Genomic DNA, 15,304 nt, shown 5'->3' on the forward strand with positions numbered 1-15,304 from the left:
CCAGACGTCTATTGACCTCTGACTCGCAGCCAGCGGAGACATGAATATCACTGCCAAGGTAAGTGAATCTCTCCACGACCTCAACATCCTCACCACAAACAGACACAGACAGGACAGCAGCATCCAAGATGTCACCGAAAGCCTGGATCTTAGTTTTGACCCAAGAAACCCGTAATCCCAGCGGCTCCGACTCCTCATTCAGCACCTCGAGGGCCCCCAAATGGATATCTAAAGTCTCCGCAAAGACGACTGCATCATCTGCAAAATCAAGGTCCGAGATCTTGACATTCCCAAACGATGCACCGCAGCTTGATCTCTCCGACATCCTCCCTAGAATCCAGTCCATACAAGTGCTGAAAAGTGTGGGGGCCAGTACACATCCCTGACGAACTCCAGTAACAACTGGAAATAAGTCAGAGATGGTACCACCACACTTCACAGCACTCTCAGTACCAGAGTAGAGTTCAGACATCAGATCGATCAGTTTCGGTGGCACCCCACGAAGACCAAGAATCCTCCAGAGGACATCCCGATTCACCGAATCGAACACTTTACAGAGATCAACATAGGCTGCAAGCAGCCCCTGCCGAAACTCTCGTCTGCGTTCGGTGAGGACACGAAGAGCAAGGATACGGTCAATCGTTGACCTCTTTGGTGTAAAGCCTGACTGCTCTGGACGCTGGTGCTCAAGCAGATGGTGGCGAACCCTATCAAGAATTATCCGAGCAAAGACCTTGCCCGGCACTGAGAGCAGCGTCACCCCTCGGTAGTTGTTGCAGTCTTGGCGATCACCCTTCCCTTTCCAGAGAGGGACAACAAGGCCCCTCTTCCAGTCAGTTGGGATGATGCCTGTGTTCCAGGCAGAGCACAAAACTGCATGCAACGACACGAGTGCAGCATTTCCACCAGCCTTGAGAAGTTCGGCATGGATGCCACAGATCCCTGGAGCTTTGCCCCGTTTCAACTGGTTCAGCGCAGCCCGTGTTTCCACAAGCGAAAGTGGACCACAGTTGATTTGAGGGTCAGCAACAGGGATTGTAACACCCTTGACGTCCAACTCGACAGCTGGGGGATCAGCCTGGTACAACCGCTCAAAGTAACCGGCCCAGCGGGCCTTCACTTCAGACTCCTCTGTCAAGAGCCTACCACTCTCTGCTCTAACTGCAGTGCTTCGAGGGATGGGCTTGGATGAACGCAATGCGCGAATTCCCCTGTAAGCGGGACGAGAATCACCTGTCCACAGTTAATGCTCTACCCCCTCACAAATTCCTTGCACATAGGCCTCCTTGTCCACCCTCAGTGCACGTACAGTTTTACGCCTCAGCTCCCTGAACAGCCCAGCTCTGCCATTCAGCTTGGCCCTGCGACTCTGGTCAATGGTATCCAGTGTCCCTTGAGAGACAAAATTCTTCTTTGCCCTGCGGTGAACTCCAAGGCATCCACCGGCAACATCAAGGACGGTGGTCTTGAAGGCGCTCCACAACTCTTCAGGACCCCCCAAAGCACCCAGGCCCCCCAAGTGTCCACTCAGCCTGTTCGCAAACTCCTCAGCTACTCTCTCATCCCTGAGCTTGCCAACATCCAGCCTAGGCTGGGATGGTACCATTCTCCAGGATTTAAGGTGCAGCTTTAGAGTTGCTACAACAAGCCTGTGGTCAGTATTGAGGAACTGAGCACTCCGGTAGACCCTGCAGTTCTGGATCATCCTCCAACGACCGTCAATGAGGACATGGTCAATCTCCTTTGCCACACCGCCAGCGTTGGAATACCAAGTCCAGCGATGAGCTTGCGGGCGCCGAAACCATGAACCAGCCACCCCAAGTCCATGACTTCTTGCAAAGTCAAGGAACTTAGTGCTATTCTGGTTCATAGTTCCTGACCCATGGGGACCAACACACACCTCATAACCTCTCTCACGTGCTCATAAAAGGCTGATACGTAGATGGGAGCCATGTGGCCGCTCTGGGAGCAATGAGAAGGGCATCGGAGGAGCCTGGAGTGGAAAATGGAGCATGGAGTGGGAGAGAGGTAAAGCGAGGGACCGACACGGAAATAGCTCCTGGACGCGGTCACCACATGTGCACGCTTCTGCAGACTTTCTCCGAATCTATATCTCCCTCATTATCTTTGAACGCCAGAGCAATCAGCAGAAGTGATGACAGTCCTTTTTAGGACCCACTTTACATCTCACGACTCACATGTTTCCACCTCGCACTTTTGCACCTCTTCACACACACACCAATATCGCCCACCCCGTTCGGTAACACGTGAGCCAGCCGGTTCACGTGCGGGTAAGAGTGGGGTCGACGATACACCCCATCACTCTCACTCTTTATCACTTTTGCTCATCTTCTTTTCCCAAAATGAAAGTGGCGCCTGCGTTATTCGTGTTAAGTGATTGACGAAGGGGCTTCTGTGCTTCAATAATGCTTTCACATGTGTGACATTTATTACCTCCGCCACCGAAGGTGAAGGAGGTTATGTCAACACCCCTTTCTGTCTATTTGTATGTTTTTCTGTGTACAGGATATCTCAAAAAGTTGTGGATGGATTTGGATGAAACTTGGTGGACATGTTGGGTGTGTGACAAGGAAGAAATGATTCAATTTCGGTGAAGATCCGGATCTGGATCCGACTACTAGAATTTCTAAAAGTGATCCTTAACCATTGATAGATAGGGCTCAAAAACGATATAGTCCTGCATAGCATGATATTTCAAAAATGTATTGGGCCCGATATGTTCTCATGGATCAGGCATTACAGGATGGAGGTATGCGCTCTACTGAGTGCCCTTGTAGTTTGACCTGTAAATACATGATTTGTGAATAATCATCCCTTCAAATCCATCCGGTTGTCGGTTTCCATTGATTAAATGTAGTGTGCTGCAATCAGTGGGTTCACCCGAGCCGATCCGTTATGAATAGTCAGTAACCAACGCGTAAACCTACGTAAAGCTCGGCTGTATCCTGGAATCGCTTGTGCGCTGGGAAGCACAGTTCCCTATCTGGGTGGTTTCATTTTCCAGGAAGGTAGAGGTGGAATTCGGACGCTGGATCCTACCTAAATGAAGCATCTCAGACGGCGTCTGTGGTTGTTTAACAACCAATCACACTGTGGAGTTATCTGTGGAGCGGTGGCGTCAGGATTGCTATCGGGGAAGTCGATTGCAAGAACACCCCTTGTAATGCACTCCGAGGCGAATCCATAACAACATATTGTTGTGGGAATGTGATGGAAGTTTAATATACTATAGCTATATGATTAAATGTTCAGCATAAGAGAATGGTTTTTGTGGACAAATATCACAATGTGTTGAAGTATGTCTGGACAGATTTAATTGCGAGCCTTCCATCTTCAGTTATCTTTTTATTAAATGTTCTTTTTAAGTCATACAAGGTCTCGAAGCTGCAAAGCTGGCAATTATCATCAGCTATCACCCCAGGAGGTGAAAAATGTGTTACAGCTTGTAAATTGAGCTGTTGGTCATGTGGCTTCGTTTAAGCTGGGGCCATTATCTAAGATTGGCAGATGATAGCTTAAAAACGACAGAGGAAAAATAAAACAATGGCGAGAATGATAAAGAGCTGGAGAATGCCTGCAAACGTGGCTGAGAGAAGTGATTGAAAAAGGCAGACACAAATTGCTCAGTGGAGTCCGAAGAGGAGTTTTGCTTTCACCTCGGAGCCGCCAGATGCTTTTTCCTGCTCCTCACTTGGGTAAATAAAACTGTTCTTCGTGAATCTATTTCCGATATGCCCGTGTCCATCTTTTTCACCTTAAGTCGAGCACTGTCCGCACGTAGACAGCTTGGGAGGTTGAGATTCCTGACGGTTCGGTTTGCAAGGCCTGGCGTGTGCTAGCGGTACAGCTCGACCGCATGCAAGATCACCAGATAAAGTAAGTAGCACATTTGCCGAGGGTGCGTTCCCCGGTCGGGGGGCCACGGGACCCCCAGTTAAACGGTTGTTAGACGGACAGACACTGGGACTTGTGGGTGCTCGATTGGCGTTCATAGTTGCGTCACAACCCACTGTGGGGGTGAAGTTATTCGCTCCCGGTGCCTCAGATCCGGGTAAGATGGAGAGAAACCGGGGATTTCCCCTCGCATGAGGCTTGAGCAGTAAATCGCATCAACGTATATAAACCCCAGATTGCAACTATATATATATATATATATATATATATATATATATATATATATATATATATATATATATATATATATATATATATATATATATATATATATATATATATATATATATGTCTCACTTAGTTGAAGAATTTACTAATCAGTATGAAGAGGATATGAGCCATCTGTGTCCATTCGCTCAAGCTACTGAAGTGATTCCTCACCATTGAGAGATATTGGTACGAATCTGGCAGCCAGATTACACATAACAGGTACACAAACCAGGTACACATAACAGCCAGAGTCCCCGCAGTTCAGTTATTTCAATAAGTATGTTTATAGTTAGGGTCCCGTCCCTATGTTTAATGGGTGATTAAGTGTATGTGCGCTGCGAGTTATTTTTTTAGTTAGAATTAATATCCAACAACAACAACATCCTCCTTCGCTCCTGCCACCATCAACCTTCCTCACGTGCATGCGTGCCGAGCACAGACGTGGGCGGGGCTTCCATCGCCTCAGATTGGAGCCCCACTCCAATAAAGGGACATGGAGTGTTTCCTCTGCCCAATGAGCAAAAGGCAAGCATAACATGCGCGCCCCAGCCAATGGGAGGCCAGAATGCCCAGGGAAAGAAGAATGTCTTGACTAAGCGATAAAGAAGAAAGAAGCGCCAAAACAGCCACAGAGACTCCGTCCAGAAGGGGCGTGTTTTTCCCCGCCTACAGTGACCCTCCCCCAATCACGGCTGGCCACCACGAGACCCGAAACGTCCCATGCAATCCGGAGGAGAGTCTCCAGAGAGCGGATTCCCCCCCCCCACCCCGCGCGGGGGAGGGGAGAAGAGAATCGAGTGGTGTGGGAGAAAAGGTTGTTGGTCGGTCACCCCCCCCCCTGTGTTCTGGCCTACTGGGCACTCCTTGTCGTGGTCGTCGGTCTTCGTTCCTGGTCTTCTCCTCGGTGCTTTGTGCGAAGCTGACCGTGCGGATTCGAGTCACACCGTGGTGGTTTGTGTTGGAGCACGTGGGCTGGTGGTCGGAGCGTCCGACTTCCCCGCCAAGATTCCCGGGCTCCACAGGGGCAGTTCGGCAAGCCGCACGACACGGCCAGGTACACCACGGAATTCTGTTGGAGGTCGGCTGGAGGACCGAATAAAGATCCGGTGGGGTCCATTTCATTTTGGATGTGTGTGTGTGTGTGTGTGTGTGTGTGTGTGTGTGTGTGTGTGTGTGTGTGTGTGTGTGTGTGTGTGTGTGTGTGCACGCGCGTGCGCGTGTGTATCTGTGGGCCCAGTCTTTAAGTAGAAACGGTATAAGTGCCTTGCATCATTGTACATTTGATTATATTCGGTGTAACTCTGCTCTTTGTCTCCTTCTCACCATTATAAATAAACCCCGTGTTAAATGTACCAGCTCGTTGCCTGTCGTTTCTATCGTTGACCAAGCATGGTGCGGGCTTGAGAAAAAGGGAGGCCGTTTGTGCCGTAAATTGTTCAATTGGTCTGGCAGGCTTTGGTAATCCCACGCCATCGAAATATTGGCATCCACGGTCCACTAAGGGACCCGTGACCTTCGGAGTGATCCGAAGGTTACGACCTTCAATTCCGGTGTTCGGTGGAAGATGGCCCAACTGCTCCATCTCGCGGTTGTCCTCACCACCGAACTCGGCACCACAACAATATTACCTCTGCCACCAAAGGTGGAAGGAGATTGTTTTCACCCCTGTCTGTCTGTTTGTTACTTACGAAAATCGAAGTTGATCTTGTAAGTTATTCTGTTTGTCTGTTGGGTCGCCGAAATAGGTGACCCTTATTGTCAGTAATTCTGTCTGTTTGTTTGTTCGTTTGTCATCAGCATAATTGGTAGTAAAAGTGGGCGGATTTTGACCAAACTCGGGTGGTAGGTACATCTTATGACCTAGTGCTTTGGAAATTGTGATGGTTGCTCGGGATGCTTTGGTTCCCTAGCAACAACCGAAAAACCTTCAAAATCGGTACCGCTCACGTGAAATCAATTCCAAAAGCCATTATCCCATGTATGGCGATGAAATTTGGCACGACTGATCTACAGGTGATGCTCTATCAAATATAATCCGGGTTTTGTGATATATGGAATACTTTACCCACAGCACCCCCTACAATTAGGGTATGCGCGAAAATTGGTGAAAATTGAAGGCCCCCTAGTGACCAGGTGAGTGCATCGATACGAATGAAACTTTGCAGGTTCATGGAACTCAATGAGTACTACAACTTTGCCTCAGGACATATTGACCGATTTCGCTTAGGTCAAGGGTCAAAGGTCAATTAGTGCAAAAATCGATAATATGCGAGAGCTGGAGGTGCCTTCGCGCCAAATGCTACTCCTCCTAGGGTTATCGTCGGATGGTCATGAAAATTCACACTAATCATCTGGAATACATTGTGCACAAACAATCGAGCCGGATTTTCGATTTATATCTTTGTTCACCCACAACACCCCCTCAAACTTTGGGGATTTCCGATATCAAACCGCATTTTCGGTGCTTTTCATTCAAATGGATACCGAGTAATCAGATGGAACTTGATGAGATTTGATATGCATAATCTTTAGGTGATTCCCTATCCGCTACATGACATCCATTTTGCTCTATATCTTATAGTTTCCATGCTCGGCGGCCCATCGCCGCCTAGCGGCTTGTTTGTTTGTTTGTTTGTTTGTCACCGACAGGTCACAATTATTAACTGATTTTCACGAAACATCACCACATGATAGAAAGATGAACACGATTTGCAAGTCAGGTCACTGAATCCAACCCCCAATTATTTGAGGTCAACATCGGCCAAAGGTCAACAACGAAGCTGGTGTTTCGAACATCTTAATTTTCATCCCATTGAATTGAAATTTGAAGAGTATTTGCATATCACGTCAATAAATACAACCATCAATTATTTTTAAAGGTCAAATTTGTTTTATGGATATCGCAAGTATCGCGCTCTGCATGACGTCTTTCTTGTTTGTTTGTCCGTTTGTTTGAGTGCAGGATATGTGAAAAAGTTGTGGATGGATCCGGATGAAATTTTGTAGACATGTGAGTGTGTGACAAGTACGAACTGATTAGATTTTGGTGAAGATCTGCATCTGGATCTGGATCCGACTATTAGAACTTTTAAAGTGATTCTTCACCATTGAGAGATGGTGCTAAAAACGATATATTGAACGATATCTCAAAAAATTGTGGACGGATCTCGATGAAACTTGGTGGACACGTTGGGTATGTGATAAGGAAGAATTGATTCAATTTTCGTGAATATCCGAATCAGGATCCAGATCTAAGTATATTTAAGTGATTCTTCACCATTGAGAGATAGGGCGAAACCCAAATGTAGCACGATATCTCAAAAATTTGTGGATGGATTCGGACTGGGTGTGTGGAAAGGAAGAATTGATTCAATTTTGGTGAAGATCCGAATCCGGATCTGGATCTAAGTTTTCTTAGTGATTCTTCACCATTGAGAGGTAGGGCGAAACCGATATGTAGCACGATATCTCAAAAAGTTGTGGACGGATTCGGACTGGGTGTGTTGCAAGGAAGAATTGATTCGATTTTGGTGAAAATCCGAATCCGGATCTGGATATGACAATTATTTAATTTTTAAAGTGATTCTTCACCATTGAGAGACAGGGCCAAAAACTATATATATATATATATATATATATATATATATATATATATATATATATATATATATATATATATATATATACATATACATATATATACATATACATATACACACATATCTATCATATTTCAAAATGGTAATAGGCCAGATATGTTCTCATGGATCAGGCATTGCGTGGTGGAGGTATGCGCTCTACCGAGTGCCCTTCTACTTGTTTCCTGTAATGATGACAACTTACATACAAGTCATCTGTTGGACACAATTTTCATTCAAACTCTTGCCTAATTGATTTGAAGTTGAGCATTGTCATATCATGTTCCTTTCCTCAACCCTTCCATCTACTGAACTGCAGTCTGACAACATGCTTTCTGGGTAATATGGTATTTCTGAATTAAAACCTGTAATTATAACGAAACCACAAGGCATCCGAGCAAAGCACCTGCTTAAATCAAGTCTCAAGTGCTGATATGTTCTGAATTTATTATTTGATCAAATTGTATTTCCTGCAAAGTGATTACATGCTGAAGATGGATCCTGCTTTAACCCCCAGCAAATGGTGGTGTGCTTTTCATGTAGCATGTGATTTTTGCAACAGGATTCTTCCCCCAGGGTGTCTCATCACCCCGACACAGCTGCCAGGAATCTGTAATTACGATTCTAAACAGCCTGCTTTCGATTTATTGTGAATACCATGTCATACCTGATGTGAAGAGCAAAAATGACATGGAGATTTACTGAGATTTTAGGCCGATTCTCAAAAACAACATAAAAGAAACACTACGGAACTATTCTTTCCCCCTTCAAACTGACCCTGAGTCAGTTTGCAAAAATTCCCACCAGGCCTTTAAAGCAGCCAAGCTTAAGTGTGTGCCCGTGACGAGAAAGCATCGAGGAAAGTTCGAGTGAGGACAAGCAATGTTGTGCTGCTCCTGTACCCTCAATCCCTTTATCCCTTTTTTCTCTTCTCTTCTCTTCTCTTCTCTTCTCTTCTCTTCTCTTCTCTTCTCTTCTCTTCTCTTCTCTTCTCTTCTCTTCTCTTCTCTTCTCTTCTCTTCTCTCCCTTATTCGCCCACCCCAACCCTCCCCTTATTCTTCCCCATCCTCCCTTTCCTTCCATTATTTTCCCCTATGGTCCCACCCCAACCCATTCCTTCTTCTCTCCTTTCCCCTACCATAACGATTTCATCCAACCCTCAAAGAAAGTGGAAAAAAAAAGCAGCAACTGGTGTGTGAGTTTACATAGAATGGCATCTTGGAGAAACGCCACGTCTATCAAAGAGAAAGGTCTCATTGAAAGGGATTACAGAGCTCTGGCTTTTTAATGAAGGAAATTCACTTGCTAAGCACCACAAGCCTTATATTATAGTCGGCCGAATGAGAAGACGTGAACGAACAGCTGCGTGATTATCTTGACGCAGTTATTTCAATTGCAGTTTGTTTTCAAGTCCAGTCAATTTGCTTTTTCGGGCTTCCTCACTCCGGTAGTTGCATACTGGTAAAGTTTTCACATCGGGCTGCTTTATGACTACTAGTTGATATCTCTTTTTATTTCACTTACAATTGTATTGTTAACTTAATTTTGTGGGAAAATTTAAAAAGGAATCTTCCAGTCAATGGTAATAAAAAACTGTTCCAAGAAGTAAAACACCAGAGCAAAAGTATCTTTTCCACTATATTCTCTCTCTTCGTCCATTCATTCCATCGTCTTCACTCATGCCCCCTCCCCTGGAAAGAAAACAAATAAATAATTTTTTTTTTTAATCCAAAAAAACACTACAAAAACTACAAAAAAAAACACAAACAACGCTTAAAAAAAAACAATTTGTTTGCATTTTTCTTGTTTTGATCTCGTGTTGATAAATCGGTGTGGTGGAGATGTGGTGCATGCACGATGGGCCGAATGGCCTCCACCTGCGTCTGATTTCCCTGTGTGCGTATCCTGAATTTAAAAGGTAAATGTATCGCACACTTTTCACTCCCAATTTGCTAAGTGTGTGTGAGTCGTGAAGCACATGCCTGAATTGGCAATGTTCTCACTTTACCTTTCAGGCAAATTCACTTGTGCAGCTGCTCTCACTGCTTGCCAGCTGTTGTTGTTCACCATGTCATGCGCTTCGTTTAAGGTTACTTACCATGGTTGGACATTCTTGTGCCCGTATGTGCACGACAGCAGTTTCCTTCATGCTGACAGATCGCTCAGAAGTGGAGAACATGGCTTTGAGCTGTCAGGGCTGGATCGGATTCCTGGCCGAATATAAACTGCCATCTCTTGGTTTTCAAGCAAGGTGTTGCAACTGTAGGTATGCAGTGGGGATGTTAATCGGGCTTCCTTGCTTCCTCTCTTATATGCAGTGCTTGGCTACTCGTGCCGTCACTGCAAGGGAGCATATTTACGCCGTCGATGTGGTATCCCTGTAGGTTAGGATAACAGTCTTTAGAATTTGGCCGAGGAACCAGAAATAACTTGCCTTCTACTCATAAAAAGATAAAGGGGATTTTTAACGTCCACCAACTAATGCTAACAGACATGTCCAGAGTTTAGGGGTCATCGGAAGGACGGCACAGTCATTCTTGAAACACCATTTCTGAAGCATTAACACAAGAGTTTAATGTCTGGTCAGGAATCAAACCCAGATCAGACAGCTAAAAGGTAAGTGGACTACCTCTAGACCATTCTATCAGGACTGCATGTTTTATTCAAGGATCTAGGCTCAGGGAGAAACTAACGGACAAAACGCAGTATATGCTTACAAACTCGGCAAAGAATCAGGTTGTGCAGAAAAGATTGTTGAAAGACCGAAGTGATGAGGAAGAGGCAACAGACATGGGGTGATGGTTCCACAATCAGGAGAATAAGGAGGCAAATAAATGTAGGTGGACAACTGGCGTGAACTTTGGAATGGTGGGCAGGTGAGGGTTTCTTGAGGAATGCATGTGACCTTGAGTGAGTAGGGCAGGGCAGAGGTAATATATGGTAGGAGGAATTAGGAGAGATGTAAGCTTGATCAACTTGCCACCACTGGGAAAGTGGCAGTCCCTTGAAATTACAAATGTGTATAGAGGACCTTGTTTTTGACTGTCTCAAGAGAAGCAAGGTGGGAAGCTGGAGTATCTGCCCCCTATTGGGGAGCCATACTCCATGGACCATGGAGTCCATGAAGTATGACCATGGAGTCCATGGAGTAACCATGGGGCTCCTTATGAAAGCTTTGTACACGGTGATGATGTTGATGCAGTTCAAGAATGCCTTAACCCAACATAAAATACCTCGACAATGACAATCATCTGATGCTTTGATGATATGATCCTCTCACAAAAGGTTTTCGAGAATAGTGAGGCCCAGGAGTTCCAGGGACTGCACCTCTTGCTGTGACTTTTCAGAAGAGTGGGTTGGACAGCTCGATTGTGCATGACAGCAGTTTCCTTATGGAGAGACAGTGTGAGAATGTGGGTCTTGGTGACATTGAGCATCATGTTTTAAATAACTGATCAGCAGTTTATATTGTCCCGCAGTCCAGGTTTAACAGAAGGCAAATGGTTTTCATTTCCAGTGACAATTCCAGTGACAGAAATAGTGGTCAGCAGTGGCTGACCTTTCATAAGTATAATGTATTGTTCTAAACAAGATGGGGTTATTGGCAAAATGGTAAAGTTGGTTTTCAACAGAATTAGATAAATTATTGATAATAATAATAATCAATAAACATGTAGGGCCTAAGATCGTGCCTTGTGGAACCCCAGCCTGATGTGAAAGATCATAAGAAAGGAGACCATTGTTGTGTTTCCATAATCACGTGATACAGCAGCGGTCATGTGATGCGTTTCCCTGCTATTGAGTTTCCGGCGTGTCGGCTACAATACACAAGTTGTATTAACTCTGAGCCTGTGTGTTCGTGTGGTGTATTCGTCGAGATACAACATTTGGAGATGATTAATCCATTGCTTGGAACGATGGCGGTTTATGGACATTTGCAACGCTGGACCCCACCAAAAACTATGATGCTGCTGTTATCGCGTTGGAGGCGCATTTTGGACCGGACCAAAACAGCATGATGGAAAGGTACATGTTTTGACAGCGTGGGCAGAGACCAGGGGAGACAACTCGTGAGTACATAGCCAGATTGCATGACCTGGCATCATTGTGTAAGTTTGGAGATCTCACGACCAAATTCATTTAAGATCAGTCAATAGAGAAAGCATCCATTCCCACACTACGTGAGTGCCTTTTCATGGAACCAGACACACTTGCATTAGAAAGAGATTGGACATTAGCCACTCAGATCAAGCAAGCAATTCATGAGTGCAAGTCCATACAGAAAACAGAAAACACAGGTGATCAGGCAAAATCACAGTATGCTCGGGAAAATGTCCAGACGGTGAAAAATAAAGGACAGTGTGGATTATTTTTGGGGGAGATTTAACTTGCATGCTCAAACCCAGTCCAATAGACCAGTTTGTGGGAATTGTGGACATACGTCACACGAACCGGGGAGTGAGAAGTTTCCTGCCATTGGACAGACTCGTAGAGTTTGCTCAAGATTAAATCACTTTGGCAAAATGTGTAAATCTGTGGGGAAAGGACGTGTCAGACAGACTGATGATTCAGAAAAGTCAGAAACACTAATTTTCTCCACGAACTGTGTAAGCGGATCAACACCACCATTCAAAACCTGCTGTGTCCAACTGTCTCAGACCCCATTGACACATAGATTTTGGAGCAGAAGTTTCCATTCTGAGCGAATTGCTGTCCAGCAAGAATTTCACAGATGATCCCCTTCTCAAATCTGACCACAGAGTGTAAACATATGACAACATGGAAATTCCAGTGACAGGAATAGTGGATTTATCAGTTGGGTGTGATTTAGCAAAAGTAAACAGTTTCCCGTTGGGTCACCAAAAGTAGATCTCGTCTTATGGGAGTAGATCTCTTTGATCGACTCAAATTCAAAATCCAGAGAGATGGTTCACATAAAAACAGACAGATGGACAGAATAACGCACAAGATAAATTTCTTTGATTTTTGCAAGTAGCAACCAATCAGCAGATAGGGATGAAAACATAATCTCCTTCCACCTGCTCAGAGAGGACATATCAGCCGAATTGAAACGTCCACACGAATAAGGGATCATTGAACCCATGGAATAATCACCATGGATCTCAAACCTGATAGTGCCACATCAAAAATCAGGTGAAATTCGACTACGTCACTGTGGGTGGACCTTAAAGCAGTAAATAAGGCCATAATCCCTGATAACTATCCACTACCAACAATCGAAGAACTGTCAGCACAGTTTCATCACTCAATATTCTTTACAAAGTGAAACACACGCCAAAGCTACATTCAAGTCCCGATTGCAGAAGGCAGCAAGTATCTGACAGCCTTTATAACCCATGACGGAGCTTTTCAGTATCGCCGCATGCCGTATGGGTTAAGCTCTGCACCCAGTGCATTCCAGAAAATACTGGCAACAGTTCTGTCCAGAACCGAGGGATGCATTCATCTTCTCGACAACATTGTCATACATGGTAACGATACTGCAGAAAATGAGCAGAGGCTTAACTCCGTGATGACCAGACTAGCCTAGAGTAACATTACTCTTAACCATGACAAATGCTTGTTCAACCGAACACGAGATTGGTTTCCTGGGCTACCGTGTCTCTTCAGCAGACATTCATCCACTGAACTCAAATGTTGAGGCCATCAATGATCTTCCAGAGCCAAATAACTCATCAGAACTTGCCTCGTTTCAAGGTGAAACAAACTTCTATCTCAAGTTTGTGGGAAACTATGATGATGTAGCTGAACCACTGCACATGTTACTGCGTCAAGACATATCATGGAAATGGACCAACGAACAGATGCAAACTTTTCAGCCCTCGCCTGTATATTTGCATGTGAGCACTGGAATGCGTTTCTCTTTGGGAGGAAATTCACAATACGGACCGATCACCAGGCTCTCATGACATTACTTGCTACGCCAGGATCTGGTCAGTGGTCACAAGCAATTGCACATCTCTAGATGGTCTGATCGACTTCATCAATCCAACTTTGACTCCAGTATGTGACAGGTTCCAAGAATGAAGTTGCCGATATGCTCAATAGACTTGTCAAAGATCGTAACCCAGATGTACCGACAACTACAGAGGATTCAACTGTTATGGAAATACACTTGGCCAACTTTGTGACAGCAGCTGAGTTACAGAAAGCTTCAACAGAGGACCCTACTGTCAAGACAGTCTGCCATTTCATCCAAAACAGTTGGCCTCACTGAACACCAACGCCCAAGCTTGAATCATACTTTAGACTCAAGGATGAACTTTCTGTGTTCACCGATTGTTGTGTGTCCAGAGTATTGCGTGCTGTAATTTTTAGTAATCTTCAGAGGAACGTTTTGAATATGGCCCATGAGGGTCATCCGCGCATCGTTTGGACAAAATAATGATAGAGAGATTTGGTGTGGTAGCCAGGTGTTTACCGATGTATTGAAGAGCACATCAGGGACTGTGAATCATGTGCAGTAAATGAGAAATCTTTGAAATCAATGCAATCACCGATCCAACCCATACCTTGGCCAGAGAAACCATGGAGCCAGATTCAATTCGACATCTTTGGCGAATAAAAGTAAATGCTGCTACTTCCAACAAAAGATTCCTCTTTGCAGTACATCACCTACATCGAAGTGGTCAGACATTACCGCAATCCCAATCGTGACTTCGACGACTTGTTGTTCGTCTTTCGGCTGCTCCCGTTAGGGGTCGCCACAGCGGATCATCCGTTATGATCCGCATACTGATTTGGCATAGGTTTTACGCCGGATGCCCTTCCTGACGCAACCCTGGTCGCCTCTTACGACACAGGGATAAGGATTGGGTTTCGCCATGATTCCGGGCTGCCCTACACCCTCTCATAGCACGGCCCAGTGCAGAGCTCCCGTCTTCAAGCGATCCTCCAACCCAAGCCTCCGAGTAGCCGGATTACAGGCGCACGCCACTACACCCGGTATAATCGTGACTTCGACGACTATCATCAACATTCTCAGTGAGTTATTTGCTAGATGGGGACTGCCTGAATTTATTATCACCAACAATTGCCCACATTTCATTTCGTACAAGTTCGAAACATTCTTGGAGCATACTGGGTTTGAGGGTCGCCGCACAACCTATTACAACCCTCAATGCAATGGTGGAGGAGAAAGGTTAAACTGTGTGATGAAGGAAAGTCTTGCCACTCATTGGACAGATGGAAAGACATTCAAAGATGCAGTTTGAACCATTCTACAGATTTACCACTCAACACCACATGCTCTAACATAGCATACCCCAGCTGAAATGATAATAACCCACAAACTTCGATATCCACTGGAAGCTCTGAAACCAATCCAGACATCAACAGCTAACACAGGATTAGCAAGTACTATTCAAGAAAATCAGTGAGAGGTAAAAGAGTATACAGACCATCGTCGCCTCTGCAGACGCTCTACTCTGAAGCAAGGTGAATGGATCAGAACTAAGCG

At 45.1% G+C, this 15,304-nt stretch overlaps 1 long non-coding RNA gene and 1 pseudogene across 4 annotated transcripts in view; both read right to left on the reverse strand.

Annotated features, from left to right (window-relative positions):
* The window catches only part of LOC147015968 (uncharacterized), a 153,337-nt gene that overhangs the window by 12,938 nt on the left and 125,095 nt on the right, over nucleotides 1-15,304 (reverse strand). The window contains exons 5-7 of one of the 4 annotated variants that reach the window (XR_015049953.1): nucleotides 11,058-11,213; nucleotides 9,923-10,202; nucleotides 8,984-9,515 (exon numbers count right to left, since the gene is read on the reverse strand). The exons of 1 other annotated variant lie outside the window; for it this stretch is intronic. This is a non-coding gene — a long non-coding RNA (uncharacterized LOC147015968). Of the gene's footprint in view, nucleotides 1-8,983; nucleotides 9,516-9,922; nucleotides 10,203-11,057; nucleotides 11,214-15,304 lie in introns of those variants that run through there. 2 more of the 4 variants (XR_015049956.1, XR_015049954.1) reach the window with 2 other exon arrangements.
* Nucleotides 14,652-14,792, reverse strand: LOC147015970 (signal recognition particle RNA; annotated as a pseudogene).

Source organism: Eptatretus burgeri, chromosome 12, assembly GCF_056783735.1.
Source record: "Eptatretus burgeri isolate ZD-2024b chromosome 12, Ebu_testis_v1, whole genome shotgun sequence".
Lineage (NCBI taxonomy): Eukaryota > Metazoa > Chordata > Myxini > Myxiniformes > Myxinidae > Eptatretus > Eptatretus burgeri.